Genomic DNA, 19,917 nt, shown 5'->3' with positions numbered 1-19,917 from the left:
TCTACATATCAAATTGTGTTACATATGTGTATGTATGTAACCTTATGTTACATATGAGGTTATGTAGAAGTGGTTCAAACCTGAATACCCACAACACAATTTAGTATAAATAAAAACTATTTTATTCTTGAACTCCCTCTAAAGGCATTCACAATACAACTTCTCTATAATGGAAGTTGTCCCTCAGAAAAGTAGAAGTTCTTCACAAAACATCGCATTGAAGAAAGTTCGAAACGTATGAAAGTACATGAACAGAATGGCGTCCATTAACAGAAAACTAACAGGGGGATTATGCAGCGAATTCGTAGATCGTCAGAAAATTTCCCATCGAGGCTGCATTTACACCTTCAATCAGAGGGATCCTTTAATACCTCGCAGTCAGAGAAGAAAAACCCTCGGCCCGATTTCGTCGATGAAGTCCCCGGCCACGATTCCCTCCTCTTTGTTCCCGATTGAATGGCACGCTCGATATCAGTTGAAACGTTACAGAGGAAGTGACTCTCTCTCCATCGGCTCGACCAACAGAAAATTTTTAATGAAAATCACAGCCGTAGGGAGGGCGAGCCAACGGAAGAGAGTAATGGTGAATTCGCGGAGAAAAGAAAAGCTAGGAGAAAGAAAGATAGAAAGAAAGCGATGGCGGGAGGGAAAGCGAGCCAGGGTAATCTCTGACATCTTGTTACAGCTCGGCATAAGAAAGAAGGCAGAGGGAGACCTCTTCGTGGTCCGCGTTCAATTAAAGCGTCACCTCGCGGTGAAAACTTTTATATGAATGGTTTTCATTACGTCGCGGACTTATTAAAGCCGTCTTCGCGCTAGCATTAATATCCCTCGTCCAGACGAGTTTTGTTATCAGCCCCATTCACCGGCCTTTTTCAAGGGTTAACGCGATGCGCCTGAATGCTAATGTTAAAAGCGGGTTACAAGGGTTACCCGGTTATGAGGAAATTAACGGACGATTTGTTTAGATCGTCGATCTGGCGGGAGAAAGGCATTGTGAAATCCTTTGGGAAGACTGAAATACGTTTTAGATCTAACATTTAGTATTATTGTTGACCTGAACTGTTTGTTGCTTAGATTAATTGTACATCTATGTTACAATGTGTATAAGGGAAGTAACATTTATGAGATACATAAAGTGTTTCAGTTATTATGGTACAAGTAGGAAGAGATTTCTCAGGAGAGACTGAAAATGTTTTACATCTAAGATTTAGCTCCTATTATGGATCTAATTGCTTCTTGTTAAGATAAATTGTACAATATACCCAATTTAAATAAACCCCATCATGAAATATATAAGTCGTTACAATAATTGTATCATTAAATTCGAAGAGGGTTGATTTCTCCTAACAAAATTAACTTTAAAAATGTATACATATACATCTCCTATGAAAGTGTCCAATTAGAACAATCCAAACCAAAAATACCAAAAATAAAAACGCATACCAAATGTGGTCCAAAATATGTAAAAATTCAAAATTCACTCACCAATTACTGTATCCAAAATCTCCAAGATTATTGTCCCGATAAAATCCGTCTCCTGAAAAACAAATAGTTTCCCATTATTCTCACAAGTCATTCGAAAAGGTTGAAATCGTGCAATCCGACATGTGAACACATATTCGTAAAATATCTCTACGATAAATCACTTAGAAGAAACGCGTGTCGGTAACAGCAGATATGTAGATATTATTGTAGACCAGAGAAACGTGGTTCGAGATTGGAAAATAAAATATCCAGGATGGAGGCACAAAACGTCATGCTCTATTTCGTTCTTAAGATTTAAGCGACTATAAGCTATCGTAGATAAAATATATTCCGGTACAACGGGCGTACGGAATACGCATTGCCCTGTGATCTTGCGAGCATGCGAGCACTTAATCTTGAGGGACGATCATTCACGTGTCTCACGAATGCTTTACCTTCTGTTACAGTTTCTAACACTATACGTGATTAATGAGACGTTTAGAGTCAAAAGTTTGAGAATTATGATCAATGAGGTTTTATACACCTATGTACAGTGTGAGTTGCAGTTAAGGGATGTAGGTTCTTCAAATTTCGTTAGAGTTTAAAGAGATTTTCTTTAGACTACTAGATCTGGACACTAGATCATTAGAGGCTGCTTAGAATATTATTAAGCTTAAAATATTCTCTCTAGGTTACAAAATCTGAGACACTAATCTGAATTGACACAAGATGTTGCTTAAGACACTGCTTCAAATTTATTCTTCCTAAACTAGATTTCATCTTAGACATTTAAGATCTAGAAATTCTAGGACTTACAATCAACTTCCTTGTAAATGTTACGCCATAAAGTAGTAACAATTTCAATTAAAAATATGACACGAGAGAAAAAGGTCCAAAAGTTATGCAACGACGCAAGTAGCCGGAATAAATCGGCCATTTAATCCGCAACAAGCTAATATTAATTTTAAACCGCATAAATCTTGTGCCACCTTAAAGGAAAGCTTTGAGTTGAACAGGGCGGGGGTGAACAATGGGGGTTGTTCACCCTGAAAAGGGGCCTTTGAATGCACAACCTACGGATATTAAACGGTGTTGCTGGCGAAAACCCGAAACCTGGAAAGTAATAACAACAAAAAGCAACGAGAGAAGCGGCGAGACGCATCGAAATTATGCTTGCGCGACAAGCGGAAGCAATTCTGCCAACCGTGGCCTTCTTGATTTCCTGGAATGTTCCCCTCTCTCGTTCTGTCTCTTTTTTTTTTGCTCCTGCGTAATGAAAAATTGCGACCACGCCATGTTCCATCCCTTAAGTAAGCTCGACGAAGTAAGCGTAGTTTCGCACTGGCTCGTATAAAATGCACCCGCACGCCGACGCTTATAATTTCACGCTGGAGAAGAAGCCGCTGGCTACCTTGAAAATAACGGCTAGCTACGAGAATTGGCGCGTCTGAGCGCGTCGTTGAACACCGAGTTATGAATATCGTGCTTATGACACGGACATTGATTATGCTATATTTTGCATTAACCGAAGGGTTTTATGTACTTTCGTATCAGAAAACGGTATTTTGGGGATTTGGTGAGGTTTGCGGCAGACATATGTAGATGGAGGATATGTGGATAGGGCATATGTGGATGGAGCATATGTGGAGAGAGCATGTGTGGATGGAGCATATGTGGATAGGGCATATGTGAATAGAGCATATGTAGGTTTCTAGGTATTTATGTGGATCATTTTTTAGATACTTATGAGGATCACTTCTACATACTCATGTGGATAGAGCATATGTGGATGGAGCATATGTGGATGGAGCATATGTGGATGGAGCATATATGGAGGGAGCATATGTGGATGGAGCATATGTGGATGGAGCATATGTAGGTTTCTAGGTATTTATGTAGATCATTTTTAGATAGTTATGTGGATCACTTCTACATACTCATGTGGATGGGGCATATGTGGAGGGAGCATATGTGGAGGGAGCATATGTGGATGGAGCATATGTAGGTTTCTAGGTATTTATGTGAATCATTCTTAGATACTTATGTGGATCACTTCTACATACTCATGTGAATAGAGCATATGTAGGTAGAGCATATGTGGATAGAGCAAATGTGGATAGAACATATGTGGATAGGACATATGTGGATAGGACATATGTAGGTTTCTAGGTATTTATGTGGATCACTTCTACATACTCATATGGATTACTTCTAGATACTTATATGGACCACTTCTACATACTCATGTGGATGACTTCTACATACTCATATGGATCACTTCCACGTACTCATGTGGCTATCACTTCTACATACTCAAGTGGCTATCACTTCTACATACTCATGTGGGTCACTTCTACATACTCATATGGATAAAATCACTTATGTGTAATTTCACTTAAATTTATGAATAGTGATAGCTTTATTGTTTTATTTGGTGAATGTAGATATCTCAAATAATCAAAAGGTGTACACTGTTCATATGTTATTTAACCACTGAACTGTAGATATTGTGTCTCTAACATATAAAGGTGAAGAATTTGAAGAAATTCAAAAAGAAAAAATTCCAATGCAACAATAATTTTTGCAATATGACATAGTATCATGTATGATGATTGAGCAAAGGTTAAACGAAGGTCAACTATGTTTCTAAATGCATCCGAAGTTCATTCCTCGAAGGGTATCATGTTCCTATGCATCATAAAAAGTTGTTCGACGTTAATGGCTGGGTAAAGATTACGGAGAGCAGTTCGTGACGAGAAGCAAAGGAAAGAGTGCCGTTATTCTCCGTGAAACACGATGCACCGATATCATGGTCGTTCGTTCATTTGGTATCCCAGCAGGGAACTCAAGTTTTCACTGAATTATGCATGATTCCTTGGCCATCCTGAGATAACCAACGACTATCTGCTTCGTTTCTTTCGCCACGCCTTATTTAATAATGACACAGTTTCGTCGCTATGTCTCCTTATCGACGTGCAATCGTTTCATTGATCTTGTATACGTGCACGTTATATCGCCATTCTTTGTTCGCGACCCCGTAAAGAGATTAATTTTAACGATACGAGACATGAAAGATATGCTGGGTTAAATAAGGTTATGACTGCAAATTGTTATTCGCTGGCGATTGCCGCGGAGTAAAGATAGAACGATAGTTTTGAAAAGGGGTTAGAAATTTTTTAATTTGGGTTGATAAAGTTATAAATTTTCTAGATTTTCGTGTCTTAATTTTTGGTATGTTTTCAAGTTTACAAGTTTTGTAACTTTTAATATTTTCACTATGTAGAACGATTTGATTTGATTTGACTTTACTAAAAAATACAGTTAGGAATTTTATTCGATCGGTGTTATAGGAAAGGAGAATATATCGGGTGCAGCTGTAATCTGCAGAATTCTATGAGGGTTAATAGAGCACCGATACATTTTACCAAAGCTGAAAACGATCTTTTATCCCTGAGGATATATACGCGAGTCTACTAGAACACGACACATTCGGTTTATCGTCGATCTTCCTCTCTCCTGACTCGAATCCGCGTTTACACGGTTAACCCATTAGGTTAATCCCGCTTGTAAATCCAGCTCGAGAACCGAGGCAACTGCATTTTTTGGCCAGTAAACGCTTTTGCCTGCTGTGACCATGCGTCTCGATCGAATAGTCAAAATATTTTATGGCGATAGTTTTCGGGAAAAGGGATTTTTACAGTTGTTGGAATTTATTTGAAAAATAATAGAAACGCTGCAATTGTATTTTGTAGAGAATTTAGTGTGTTTGGAGGAAAATTTATATGGTATTAAAGGATCGATAAGAGGAATTTAGGTGCACATTTTTAGATTTGATAGAAATATAATTTACATAATTCTTAAGTTTACTAAATTCCCAAATTCTCAAATTTCCAAATAACCAACCTTCTATACTCTCAAATTTCCAAGTTCCTAAATTTTCAAATCTCTAAATCCCTAAATTCCCAAAGTTCCACGCCCTAAATTTTCAAATTTCCAAATAAGCAATCTTCTATACTCTCAAATTTCCAAGTTCCTAAATTTTCAAATCTCTAAATCCCTAAATTCCCAAAGTTCCACGCCCTAAATTCTCAAATTTCCAAATAACCAACCTTCCGTACTCTCAAATTTCCCAACACCCAAAATCTCCAAATCCCAAAAATTCCCAAATCCTCAAGTCCCAAATCTAAAAAATTCCAAATCTCAATCCACCATCAGCAAAATATCCGTGCAACATTTTCACCTTAATCTCGTTTGTCAACAAAGTATTTAGCGGACGAAACAAAGGAACAAACTCATTATGCGATCTTTGCTATAGACATTTTGGCTCGCAATTCTTGCGATACAAAGTGTATCACGGTTAGAGGAAGCTTTTTAAGCGGTATTGTAAGCGCTTAAAGAGTTTCTCTTCATCGGAACAAAGATGGGAATTTAAGCTCTCGCTAAAGCTTTCCTTGTGTCATGCAATTACTTTGAAATTTTTCGTTACCATGAAAGCGACTTCAAACGAAGCCGGATCGCATTCCTTTTCAACCAATTTAGAAATCGTTTGATAGTTCAATTTTCTTTTTGCGCGTGTCACGTTTGTCTTTTTAATACACTGCTCATTATTCCTGTCGAGAATTGAGCTTCTGTAGTCTTTCTTTCTTCGGGCTTGTTAATTTGTTACGAGTCGAGCTTCTGTGTCAGAATTCGTAAGCTATTCGTTAGGATCGCTACATTGTTTCATTAACTCGTAGCTGCTGTTTATTAATTTTAATTAGCTTGGAAACGTAAAGGACTGGAATCGGTCTTTGGAAATCTTAAGATTGATAATTGCACGATATTACTGCTCATTTATTCCGTAAAATGGTTTCATTTTAAAAATGTTTCCATCTTTGATTTTATTAGCATTTGATATAAGTACAGATCTTGAGAGTTGAAAATATACAAACTGGTACTTGTAAATATTTTAAGCAGGAAAATTGTCCAATCATTTAAAAAATGATTTAATACATAATTAAAAATATTCTGATTCACAAAATGGTTCCTAGCTCGTAGCAAACAGAGTGCAAATACAACAGTAACAAAATTTATATAATTTTGTTTAAAATATTTGACGATTGTGTTCTCCATAAAATTTCGTTATGCAACAATTTCTAAGCGCTCCATTTTGATGGAATATAGAAAAACAGGTAGCAAATAGTTTGACAAACCGCTGGAACGTCGAAAGAGCAAACGAGTGGATCTTTTAATCAAACTCGAACGTAAATTGCCGTCTCTTTACGTGTATTTCAGCAGCATTATTAACGTTCCAGGGGTTGTATGGTTGTTTGCACGCAGAAAAAAAACGATTCGTTTGATAGCCATCCGCTGTAATTTCCGTACAAGTAGTCATTCCAACCGTAATCCTACTCGTTGTTTATCGTTACTCTAAATTGAAAATTGGTGAATTGAATTCGATCGGAAGCGAACGAATTTCTGGTCTGGTCGACGCTCAAAAAATATTGTTTCATTCAACGTTGCGCCCTTTGCATTGTGTGCCCGATAAAATCACGAAAATGAAGAGAAATTGCGGTTTAATCAGCGAAACATTTTAATATCGCGAAAGAGAAGAATTACAAGTATGCTTTGATAAGCATACTCATTTTCATGTTCAGTGGAGGGTGTTCCGCGTTTATCTAGGGAATATGGTGATGTAGAGAATGTGGGCATTGTTTTATCAGAAGCTTGTTTTTTAAATTTAGGTCTTTCGATTTGGAAGTTGGGAAGCTAGGAAATTTGATTTGAGGATTGAGAATTTTGGGAATTTAAGGAATTGCGAGATTTGAGAATATGGAAATTTAGGAATTTGGAAATTTGAGAATTTGGGGTGTACAAATTTGGGAATTGAGAATTTAGGAATTTAGGAATTTGGAAATATAGGTAATTGGGAGATTTGGGAAATTTGGGAATTTGGAAATTTGAGAATTTGGGGTGTAGAAATTTGGGAATTGAGAATTTAGGAATTTAGGAATTTAGGAATTTAGGAATTTAGGAATTTAGGAATTTAGGAATTTGGAAATATAGAGAATTGGGAGATTTGGGAAATTTAGGAATTTGGAAATTTGAGAATTTGGGGTGTAGAAATTTGGGAATTGAGAATTTAGAAATTTAGGAATTTGGAAATATAGGGAATTGGGAGATTTGAAATTTGGGAAATTTGAGAATTTGTGGTGTAGAAATTTGGGAATTGAGAATTTAGAAATTTAGGAATTTGGAAATTTAGGGTGTTGGAAGATTTGAGAGTATGGAAGGTTGGTAATTTGGAAATTTGAGAATTTAGGATATAGTACTTTGGGAACTTGAGAATTTAAGAATTTAGAAATTTGAAAACTTAGAAATTTGGAAATTTCAGAAATTGGAAACAAACTTTCCAAAGGAATTAATTAAAAATTATAAAGAACCCCTATTCCTAACGAAGCAACAAACGTTAGATAAACCCTCAAAGTATTAGCGAAATGATTCGAAAGGAGGAGAAAAGAGGATTTTCTACGGTCGATCGGTCGCTCTCCTTTCGGAGAAGAAATTCAAATATCCGCCTCCCTTTATTTTTCTTCGGTCTTTTCACGGAAATCTCCGACGATCGTATCCGTCCGTAAAAAAAAGTCAGGGCTTTCCACGGTCAGTGTGAACCGAGTTTGATAGGTGGAGTCATCGTTCTCCATGGTCAACTCTTAATCGGTTTGATTTGCAACGATGAATGCTACAAATTGCTAGGATCACGTTCGATGGCACCGGCACCCTCTGCGGATCAGCTTTGAAACGTGCGGACAAGAGGTGGAGAATTGTGATGTGTCAGAATCGAAAGGAAGAGTGAGAAGAAAAAATCGAATCGACGATACTCTCGAACCATTTTTGACGTGCTATTTTTTTTTTGTTACGGTTTGTTCTTTATTTTACTTTATCTGGATTTTTTGATGCAGAGGGAGGGGTGGAGATTGTTTTTATATGTAGGATGGATATTTATAAAATTGTTAAATAATATTATAAATATTGGTAGCTTGTTAAATAATATTATTAATATTGGTAGATTGTTAAATAATATTATTAATATTACTATTTTGGTAAATTGTTAAATAATATTATTAATATTACTATTTTGGTAAATTTAGTGTTTACTGCAGTTCATTCTGTATTGCAAAATATGATAAATAATAATATGAGTATTGGCATTTTGTTAAATAATATTATTAATATTACTATTTTGGTAAATCTAGTGTTTATTGTAGTTCAGTCTGCCTTGTAAAATATGATAAATAATATTATGAGTATTGGCATTTTGCTAAATAATATTATTAATATTACTATATTGTTAAATATAATGTTTACTGTAGTTCAGTCTGACTTGTACAATATGTTAAATAATATTATGAATATTGGCATTTTAATAAATAATATTATTAACATTACTATTTTGTCAAACCTAGTGTTTACTGTAGTGCATTCTACATTGCACAATATGTTAAATAATATTATAAATATTACCATCTTGTTAAATACAGAGTTTACTACATTTCATTCTGCATTGTATATGGAGTATAATATAATGTTTGTACTGTGGTTCAGTATTGTACAACATAGTGTATGGTTTACTGTACTGTAGATATACTGTAATGAATTCAGTATTGTCCAACATAGGATACTGTACTTAATTGTATTGCAGTTATTACTGCAGTTAAATCAGTATATCTTGAACAATATTTTGAACAATAACATAACAATTTGAATCTTATTTGAAGGATGAACTTTTGTTAGACTTCAAGCTTGAAATTATGCAATAAATATTATTTTGTAGCATCAAAATAACCTGTGCAAATTACATTAAGAAGAAATTATATTAAGGAGTGCAAACACCAATGAAAGTGTATATGTATAGCTATTTTGATTAGATATCAAGTTTGCAATTAATCAGCGCCATTTTGTGATGTCAGTCATATTAGAACCATGTTTCAAAATAAGCACTCTATCTAATAATCTAATAGCTTTCAAAATTTAAATGAAGCGTCTCACCAATATTCCTTTCAATTTAGAAGTTCCAGTTCTAAACACACAAATCCTATTTCAATCTCGATATCCCGTCGAAAACTATAAAATATTTCCAGTGTTCAAAACGGTATTCGGATCATAAAAATCTCGCTTAAGCCGGAAGATTCTAAAATGGCCGACAGGTTATCAGAAATAAGAAAGCAGGAAATCACAGAAACACGGAATATCGTCGCGACGATATGCAGAAACGCAAGGTGGTCGACGAAATACCCTGAACACGCTTCTGCGCATTCGTTGCAAGCACAGCGAAGATCTGGGTGCTTGAAACTTAATCCTACGCGACGTCGGAAGATAACGGTAGTCGTCGACGCATAAACTTCATTGTCTCGAAGGTAAGCGGCCGTAACGACGTTGTATCGTTACACAGGACCCGTATACTCATTGTTTCTGTACGTCTGCGACATTCCTATGACAATGTCATCCCTTTCATTCGCAGACAATATTTGTTTTTGGCTTGCGGTATGACTGTGATACATATTCTGTGCTTAACGGTTGATCTGAGGGATTTCTGATGCGGGAGACGCATTTCATATTTTTTAATTTAATTAGTTGGATTGCAGGGATGTGAGGTTATGGGTACCTTGAAATAAAATCTAAACTAATAACCTAGAAATAAAACATAGACTAATAACCTAGAAATAAAACATAGACTAATAACCTAGAAATAAAACATAGACTAATATCCTAGAAATAAAACCTAAACTAATAACCTAGAAATAAAACATAGACTAATAACCTAGAAATAAATCCTAGACTAATAACCTAGAATAAAATCTGCTAATACAACAGAAATGCAGGAAAGTGAGGTTATGTTTACGTAGAAACATAGAATTTTATTAGCAATTTTAAATAGCAATGCAGGAATCTAAACATTTATATAATTAAAAATATCTAAATGTCAATTAACATCAAAAGTCTTGCCAATACATATATTCTTGATATAAAAATAATAAATTATGAAAGTACTAAATAAACTATTTTTCCTTCTGATTCTTCCACTCTAACCTAACCTAACCAGAAATATTATAACAAAAATCTGAAAGCATAATCAATATTGTTAAAGCCCCCTTAATTACTGTAGTGTATCTACACTTGGCTATGCCCGTTGATTTATGAGGGAATTATTAGCGATCAAAGGCTTATTAATTAGTCCTCAATCAATAGGTAATTACTGACATCAAAAAGTCCATTAAAAGCCCCTCGGTCAGTCAAGTGATGATAATCGAATTATGTTAAAATTAAATGTCATTTACAACTAGATGTGAAGCATGTACTTAACAAAGTATAGCTGCATATATGTTATACAAAATGTCGATGGAAAATGAAGATTTTAAATCTGTGTAAGATAGAAGACAGTAAGAATTATTTTTTACAGATTAACAATTAATTTATAAGAGACAGAGTTTATATAAACTTGCAAATGTCTACTATGGAGGAAAAAACAAATTATTAATTTCATTCTAAAAATTTCAATCAAACAAAAATTATTGACTAAAACTTCATGAATTATTTACGAACACATTATCCTAAAAATCTATGTTCTTAAAATTCTCCTAACAAACAAATTCCACTAATAAAACACAATGAATGAACCTTCCACTAATAAACCTCCACATCACAAACTAGATACGACAGTCCAATTAGATGCAACAAAATGAAAGCAGAGTAAACAAACACAGCTAACTAATACGAAATGACAAACACGTTTATCTTGTACCGTGGTTAGAAACTTGACGGATAAATCTTGAAGATATCTCGGTGGATCGTGGGAAGATGAAGAAAAGGGAGGGGAAAGCATGGAAAAGACGGATGATCCAGCGGAATAAAGCAGCCAAAGTTAGCCTCGACCCAAGGGTAGAATTTGCATCGACGATCTTGCTCGTTGTTCTTTCGACGTCGCAGAACTTAATTCGTTTTATTTCCAGAGATGCCCCTCGCTCGGAATGCTAACACAACTTCCGAAGAAACTTTCTAATCGCTGTTATCCCGACGAGAACAACTTATTTTCCAGTCACTGCTATAAAGAACCAGATAACGAGGAAATTCGAAATTGCGATAAAACGTTGTTGCGGTGTGTACGTTGGACGGTACAATTTAACTTCGACCAGCGAATTAAGATATTTCTGGTTGAAATTGGATAACGTTGATGAGGGTTTCATTAGTGAAATTATTTTTTTAAGGAATTTGGGATTTTGGAATTTTGGGAATTGGAGGATTTGGGAGATTTGGGGGATTTGGGAATTTGGGGAATTTGGAATTTGGGGGATTTGGAATTTGGGGGATTTGGAATTTGGGGGATTCGGTATTTGGGGGATTTGGAAATTGGGGAATTTGAAATTTGGTGATTTGGGAATTTGAGGAATTTGGAATTTGGGGGATTTGGAGTTGGGGGATTTGGAATTTGGGGGATTTGGAATTTGGGAGATTTGGAATTTGGGTATTTGGAGATTTGGGAATTGGGGGATTTGGGAATTGGGGGATTTGGGAATTGGGGGATTTGGGAATTGGGGGATTTGGGAATTGGGGGATTTGGGAATTGGGGGATTTGGGAATTGGGGGATTTGGAATTTGGGGAATTTGGAATTTGGGAGTTTGGAGTTGGGGGATTTGGAATTTGGGGGACTTGGAATTTGGGGGACTTGGAATTTGGGGGACTTGGAATTTGGGGGATTTGGGAATTGGGGGATTTGGGAATTGGGGGATTTGGGAATTGGGGGATTTGGGAATTGGGGGATTTGGGAATTGGGGGATTTGGGAATTGGGGGATTTGAGAATTGGGGGATTTGGGAATTGGGGGATTTGGAATTTGGGGAATTTGGAATTTGGGGAATTTGGAATTTGGGGAATTTGGAATTTGGGGGATTTGAGAATTGGGGAATTTGGGAATTTTGGCATGTTAAGATTGTGGAACTTGAGAATTTTTGAAATGTTTCATCAGGACTTGAAGACATCCTCCTTTCAGAATCTCCAAAATTTGAAAATATGAAATGTTGAGATCTCAAAATTTTTTAACATTGACACTTCGAAAGATAATATACACTATCATACACTTAATCAAATTGCAAAAAGTTATCACGTTAGAAAACACTGGAATTATAACAGAATCCTAACCTCTCCTACTATTCTTCCCATATAAACCTAACCTCATTGACGTTGCACTCGAACTCGTACAAAAATGTACATACTGATCAAACATTAATTACAATATACATTGCTAGTTTAATTAACAATCATTCATCACCTCGTTGGTCTAATTACTCATTCAGCGCAATAAATTTGATCAACCGAATAAATACTGAATTTTACGAACATAACCGAAATTATTAATTAACGAAAGATACAACCTCATTATTTCGTGAACGGTAAATTAATTGCAATTTATACGTTTGCCTAAATTAATCTTGAATCCCGTTGAAATATCTCTCGCCATGTATAAAACGTTATTTTAGTAAAATACCGAACGCGAAAGTAAAATTTATCACGAACAATAAATTAAAAGGTACACTTACGACTGCGTTATAAAAACGTTACTTTATAAGTTTGATTTTAATCAAACCTCTGTATTAAATTAATAAACCTTGCGTTTATCGAAAGTTTTACGTGCACATCAAAACAAGCCAGCAATAAATTGACAGACTATTACCTTGGTTTTTATGGTTCCTATAAAAAACGAAAGAACGAGCACGTAGAAAAGAGAAACAGAAATTGCTCGTCGATATCCGTCGTAAAAGTGGAATCGTATTTAAAGTGGTTCGATTTGCATCAATTGCAAGATCAAATGGTAAATTTTGCAATGTTTAATGCACGAAACACTGAATTGTAGAGGTTCTTTGGAAACAAGCTTTTTATCGAACATTGAATTGAAAGTATTCGAAAATTTGGAATTTGGGGAATTTGGGGATTTTGGGGAATTTGGGGACTTGAGGATTTGGGGACTTAGGGACTTGGGGACTTGGGGACTTGGGGATTTGGGGATTTTGGAATTTGGAGAATTTGGAATCTGGGAAGTTTGGAATTTGGAGAATTTGGAATTTGGAGAATTTGGAATTTGGAGAATTTGGAATTTGGAGAATTTGGAATTTGGAGAATTTGGAATTTGGAGAATTTGGAATTTGGAGAATTTGGAATTTGGAGAATTTGGAATTTGGAGAATTTGGAATTTGGAGAATTTGGAATTTGGAGAATTTGGAATTTGGAGAATTTGGAATTTGGAGAATTTGGAATTTGGAGAATTTGGAATTTGGAGAATTTGGAATTTGGAGAATTTGGAATTTGGAGAATTTGGAATTTGGAGAATTTGGAATTTGGAGAATTTGGAATTTGGAGAATTTGGAATTTGGAGAATTTGGAATTTGGAGAATTTGGAATTTGGAAAATTTGGAATTTGGAGAATTTGGAATTTGGAAAATTGGGGATTTGTTCAGTGTTCAAATTTGGGAAGCATCAAATTTGCAAATTTAGAAATTTTAAAGTACAAAATTTATAAATGTAGAGTAAAGTGGAAAATAAACTTCCATACTTCTAAAATTTCAAATCTCAAAATTTATAAACCATCTGTACACTCAGACACCAGAAAAATAGCATACTTACAAATTTACAACTCCAGAAATATCAAATTTGCAAACTCACAATCTTCCACCCACAAAATCTCCCTAATCCCAAAACGCCATTTCAAATTTTCGCGCGCAAAGTCTCTGATCCTGCTCCATTCGCACTAGCAAAAGATCACAGTATAGAAAGAACGCAAATCACTTGCGTGAAATATGAAAAAATCAATATCACCTGATCCACGTTAAAAGAACAGCATATTCAAAAATCAATTAGTTACCCGAAAGAGTAAAGCGGTCACCGTGGCAACGTGTCCAAAAGGCGGATAAAATTGGCGTCGGTGGAAAATTTCATCGCAAATTAAACAAGTCGAGCACTGACTAGGAAAAGAATCGCGTCTGCTCGTGCAACAGCAAGAACAGCAATTGGAACATTCACTGGACGAGAGGGACGGTTTTTTTTCCACGTAGAAAAATGGTGGACAACGAAACGGGCAATTTTTCTCTGCGGATCGAGCCGTCGGAGCAGCGCGTCGAACATTTGCAAACACGTCGATTCGACGTTTAAACGTTACACTTCCGGGCTCAGGAGTTATGAATTTTTGCACGAACTGCAACGAAAATCGTTTCGACGCTCGCAAAATGAAACGAGAAACGCTTTGGCGTGAAGCTTCGACCTTCGCGAACGTGAGATTCGGCATTTTCATACCTCTTTTTTCTCTATACGGCTTTATGACTGTTATTTGAACGGCGCGAAAATTTCACGGAAACTAGCGAAATCTGTTTGTCTTCTATCTGATTTGAGGTTATTTTCTGCCATCTTGTTTTGTGAATTCCTACTTTCCTCTTTGTTGAAAATGAATTGTCTAATGAATGCACTTTCATGCTTCTTCTTTTTGAGGTTATAAATTATGAACATATAAAAGGTTATAATTTATGAACATATAAAAATTGAAGAAATAGTTGATTGCATGTTGTCATGTTGTTTAATGAACTCCTCTTCATGCTTCTTCTTTTTGAGGTTATAAATACATGTTCATAAAAATTGAAGAAATAGTTGATTGCATGTTGTCATGTTGTTTAATAAACTCCTCTTCATGCTTCTTCTTTTTGAGGTTATAAATATATTTTCATAAAAATTGAAGAAATAGTTGATTGCCTATTGTCATGTTATTTAATGAACTCCTCTTCATGCTTCTTCTTTTTGAGGTTATAAATATATTTTCATAAAAATTGAACAAGTGATTGGTTACATTTTGTCATGTTGTCTAATGAATTCATTTTAACAAGTTGTTTAATGAATTCATTTTCTTCCTTCCCTTTTTTGTCGTCATAAATATATATTCATAAAAATTGAAGAAATGTTTGGTTACATGTTGTCATGTTGTCTAATGAATTCATTTTAACAAGTTGCTTAATGAATTAATTTTCTTCCTTCTCCTTTACGATGTTATAAATACATGTTCATAAAAATTGAAGAAGCACTTGGTTACAAGTTAACAAGTTGCTTAATGAATTTGTCTTCTTTCCTCTCCTTTTTGGAGTTAAAAGTACATGTACATAAAAATTGAAGAAATACTTAATTGCAAGTTAACATGTTGCTTAATGAATTTGTCTTCTTTCATCTCCTTTTTGATGCTGTAAATATATGTTCATAAAAGTTGAGGAAGTACTTGGTTGCCAACTGTGATGTTATTCAACGAATGTATTTTTTTGTTTCTTTTTCTTTGATGTTATAGAGACACATGTTTTTAATATTATAAATGTATATACACAAAAATTGAAGAAATTCTTGCTACCCATTCTGATGTTGTTTAATGAACATATTTTTCTGTTTCTTCTTCTTTGATATTATATACATAAATTCATTTCTATGATGTTACAAATGTATGTACCTAAAGCTTGAATTTTTATTTTGTACATAAAGAGTCCATTTTCTTCCTCCTCCCTTGAACCTTCATCCTTACAATAAACTGTAACTACACGAAGAACCATAAAAGTACACTAAAGCCACAAACAACGTAAGAGATAAACCTGTTCCCCGAACATTCAATAAGTGGATTAAAATCGAAGTGTATCAGGACCTTTTCTTGCAAGAGCAAAAGCAGAAGGCTCCGTACTAGCGATTCCCATGTCTACAACCGTGTTGCGTCTCGTTTCATGGCAGAGTAGTTATGGAAAAAGCGGGACAAGAAATGGCTCGTCATCCGTACAACGAGATTGCCGATGAAATGCAATCTCGTTACGTCCCAACGGTGACGTTTATCGTAACGGAATGTAAACGCACGATCGCGCGGATAAATGCGTTTGTTCGCGCATCGAGCGATTTTTATCGCGCCGCCCGTCGTTTCTGTGACGAGAGAACGGATTAGAATCGAAATGCGACGATGAGCGGGTGAGTGGCTCGTTTGGCTGGAAAAGTCGATTTAAAATGCACCACGGTGGAAACCGGGGATCGTTCGGGAATCAACTGGGAATTCTTGCAACGATTCCAATATGCGGTATAACCTCCGATACAATGTGTTTTGCATTTTCACGAACGAAGATCGGCTAAAAACGTCCTAATATCTGAGTCGGGCTGTTTTGTGCATTTTCGGATCATTTGCACGTGATTTTTATTGGAAATCTACTACTTTTTTATTGTTAAGAAAACGTAACCTTACTTTACTTAGCCTAAAGTTAATCTAACTTAGTAGTAACCTAACCTTATTGCTTAGAAAAATTAAAAAATTGTGGAATTAAGAAATGTCCTTTGAAAGCATAGAAAGCTAAGAAAACCTAACCTTACTTTACTTAGCCTGAAGTTAATCTAACTTAGTAGTAACCTAACCTATTACTTAGAAAAATTAAAAAATTGTGGAATTGAGAAATGTCCTTTGAAAGCATAGAAAGCTAAGAAAGCTAGGAAAACCTAACCTTACTTTACTTAGCCTGAAGTTAACCTAACTTAGTAGCAAACCTAACCTTATTACTTAGAAAAATAAAAAAATTGTGTAATTAAGAAATGTCCTCTGAAAGCGTAGCAAGCTTTGTGATTCATGAAGTATTTTATAAATATTTTGTTTTGTATAATTTTCGCATTAAATAATAATAAATGAGAGACCTGTGGCATTTCAAATTAGCGATACTATATGACAAAATATTGGTAACAGTGAACCACGAAGTGAAACTTCATACAACTTGTCAGAAACTGAAACGCTCATTGCATCCTGCAACTCCGATATTAATAGCAAAGTGGATAACCTGCTCGCGTTTAAATTGTTACAAAGTTCCGTTCATCAAAGTAACATACGGAACATGCCAATTTAACCAAATGTAGAAATTATTGCTCGACGTTCGTGCAACGATAGCATCGAATATAAGTTTCGTTCGATCCAATACTCACGTAATGATACAAAGTCTGTATCGTGTACGTGCGATCGTGCTTTCAAAAACCGATTTTACCGTCAATTAATTTCAGAGAGTTCCAATATTCTTTTATAGCGATAGGAAGTGACAAATAGAAACTGAACAAATATAGGAATTTTCAGAAAAGTAAATTGTGGAGGAGGTTATTTTAAGGTTAGAAGTTTAGAGGTTATGGTTGAAGAAAGAGGTTACGGTGTACAGATTGAAGATAGAGGTTATGGTAGATAAAAGCAAAAGGATGTATATTTTTATAAGTGATTTGACTATTTTAAAGCGACAGAATTGAAGTTTCAATATGTGAAATATTTATTTTAGGACGCTTTGACGTCCGAAACTCGCACTTCGAAGTTTTAATATTTAAAATTTTCAGTTTGGGAAACTTCAATATTCTATACGGTACTTTGGGAAGCTTCAATATTCAATACGGTCTTTTGCAAAGCTTCAATATTTAAAATTCCTGGATTGGGAAGTTTCAGTACTTAAAATCTGTACTCTGAAAAATTGCAACAAACTCTATTGTACAAACGCAAACGTGAAAATATATAAAAAATCAAACTTTTCAAGCCATTTACTTTACACGGAGCTCAAAAATAATAAAAAGACTAATCTAATAAATAATAAAATTTTCCTAAGATTCCCAAATTTGTTAAAAATTGACGCAGAACAAATTGATAATCACGAAGGAAAAACGTTCAGAAATAATTAACGAAAAGGTCGATCGAGTGTGCAACAAAGAATCCGACAGCAATTTTAAGCGAAGCAAAGAGGTGGAAAGTTCGTGATCCGTTCTGACATCGATAACGCCGCGTGATCCTTTCCACGAAGGGAACTACGATAAAATCAAAGCGAAATCTCATGAAAATCGTGGCTCTGAGAAAAGCCACGCACATCCTGGATGTTTCAGGATCGCGTTTCGATGCTTCGTTGAAGCGGAAGAACCTGCCAGCCTTTTTGCCGTCCCCTTTCGGCTGAGCTAGCAAAACCGATCATCCTCTAAAATATCTTGCGATACCAATTTATGGCTTCCTAAATTCTAATCTTAAGCCTGAACATCATTAACCATCGATTCCTTTCATTTTATTAAATTTTACCTATAAAAGTAACATCAGTAGCGAACATCTTAAAACATTTATATTATAAGTATTTTATTGACAACTTTATTGGTGTACGAAGACTATGTTAATTTAAGAAAAAAATGTTTTTGAAATTTTCACTGACAGTAAGAAAATATTGGGCACATTTATTATTTTTAAACAAGTGTTTCCTGTTAGAATAATTTTATTTAAAAGAAGATGATGGAAGACTTGCGTTTTCAAGAAGCACACAAAATTGGAACAACGAAGGGTAATAAATATTTTCAACAATTTTGTTAATTATAAAATCTATTATTCATTTGTGTTTCACAAAGTAGAAAAATTTAGTGGTAGTACATTATTTTGTACAATTAAATAATCATTCATATTTGCAAATTAAATGAAGTGTTCATAAGGTGTCTGCCACTATCAGCCACAACAATAAACCACATAAGTTAGAGTCATAAAAGATCAAGAAAAAACATAAACTAAAATTAGTTACGTCTATTGTAATCATTTATAAAATTATTCAAACAAAAAGATTTTAACTTGTACACAAGTTTCGTTGACAACAGTAAAAGCATGTCGTTTAAAGACATGCCGCCATAAGAACAAGGGTTAATCGAATTCCACGATCCAAAGGGGAAAGAATTCGATGGTAGAACAGGTCGTCGAGTGTGACTCGACGGATTTATCGGGTGAAATGCAAATTGAATAGTAGTTAACGAGAGCAAGTCTCTTCCTTCTCTTACGACGAGCCTCTTTCTTCCTCCCCTACCTACAGCCACCGTTTTCACCTCGCCATCCCGATAATTTGCACATAAATTCACGACAAATTGAAATAAAAACTGGGTCGATCGGGATGCAATTTACCCGTGGATCTACTCGTAGCGACAAAAAAAAGAGGGGGTTAGCGAGAGTGGGTGGGTGAAATTGTTTAGTGGCTGGGAAAGCAATCACGGACCCCTCGGGTAATTCCCTTTTCTCGTATTAATTACGAACTTCAGACGTTTCCTCGATCAGATAAACTGCTGCGACGTCCGATAATTGTTGGCGGAATACGTGGAAACGATTTTTTTTCTCTAGCTTTTCTCTTTACTTCGACCCCTCGCTAACGGACGTCGATCGTTTTCAACGTTGTTCCATTGACGCTGCTATGGGGAGGGTCCCTTGGGGTCTTTAAACTGATTTTGCTGATTAATTATAGCTTTTCAACGAAACTAGCAATTTATTATGTCTCTCGACGGTCTCTCGGTAAATAGAATCACAGCAATATAATTTTAGTTAAAGGCTTCGTGTGATCAAATTCAATGAAAGTTGCTTACAAATAAATTTCTCAATTTTATTTCTATATATAA

At 35.2% G+C, this 19,917-nt stretch overlaps 1 protein-coding gene across 5 annotated transcripts in view; it reads right to left on the bottom strand.

The window, feature by feature from the left end:
* Positions 1-19,917, bottom strand: part of Pgant9 (polypeptide N-acetylgalactosaminyltransferase 9) — a 328,116-nt gene that overhangs the window by 128,726 nt on the left and 179,473 nt on the right. For all 5 annotated transcript variants that reach the window (XM_076532837.1, XM_076532841.1, XM_076532840.1 and 2 more), the window contains one exon: positions 1,489-1,540. The gene's annotated coding sequence lies outside the window, so the exon portion shown is untranslated. The remainder of the gene's footprint in view (positions 1-1,488; positions 1,541-19,917) is intronic.

Source organism: Megachile rotundata, chromosome 6 (assembly GCF_050947335.1).
Source record: "Megachile rotundata isolate GNS110a chromosome 6, iyMegRotu1, whole genome shotgun sequence".
Classification (NCBI taxonomy): domain Eukaryota; kingdom Metazoa; phylum Arthropoda; class Insecta; order Hymenoptera; family Megachilidae; genus Megachile; species Megachile rotundata.
This window is presented reverse-complemented; position numbering and strand designations above follow the sequence as displayed.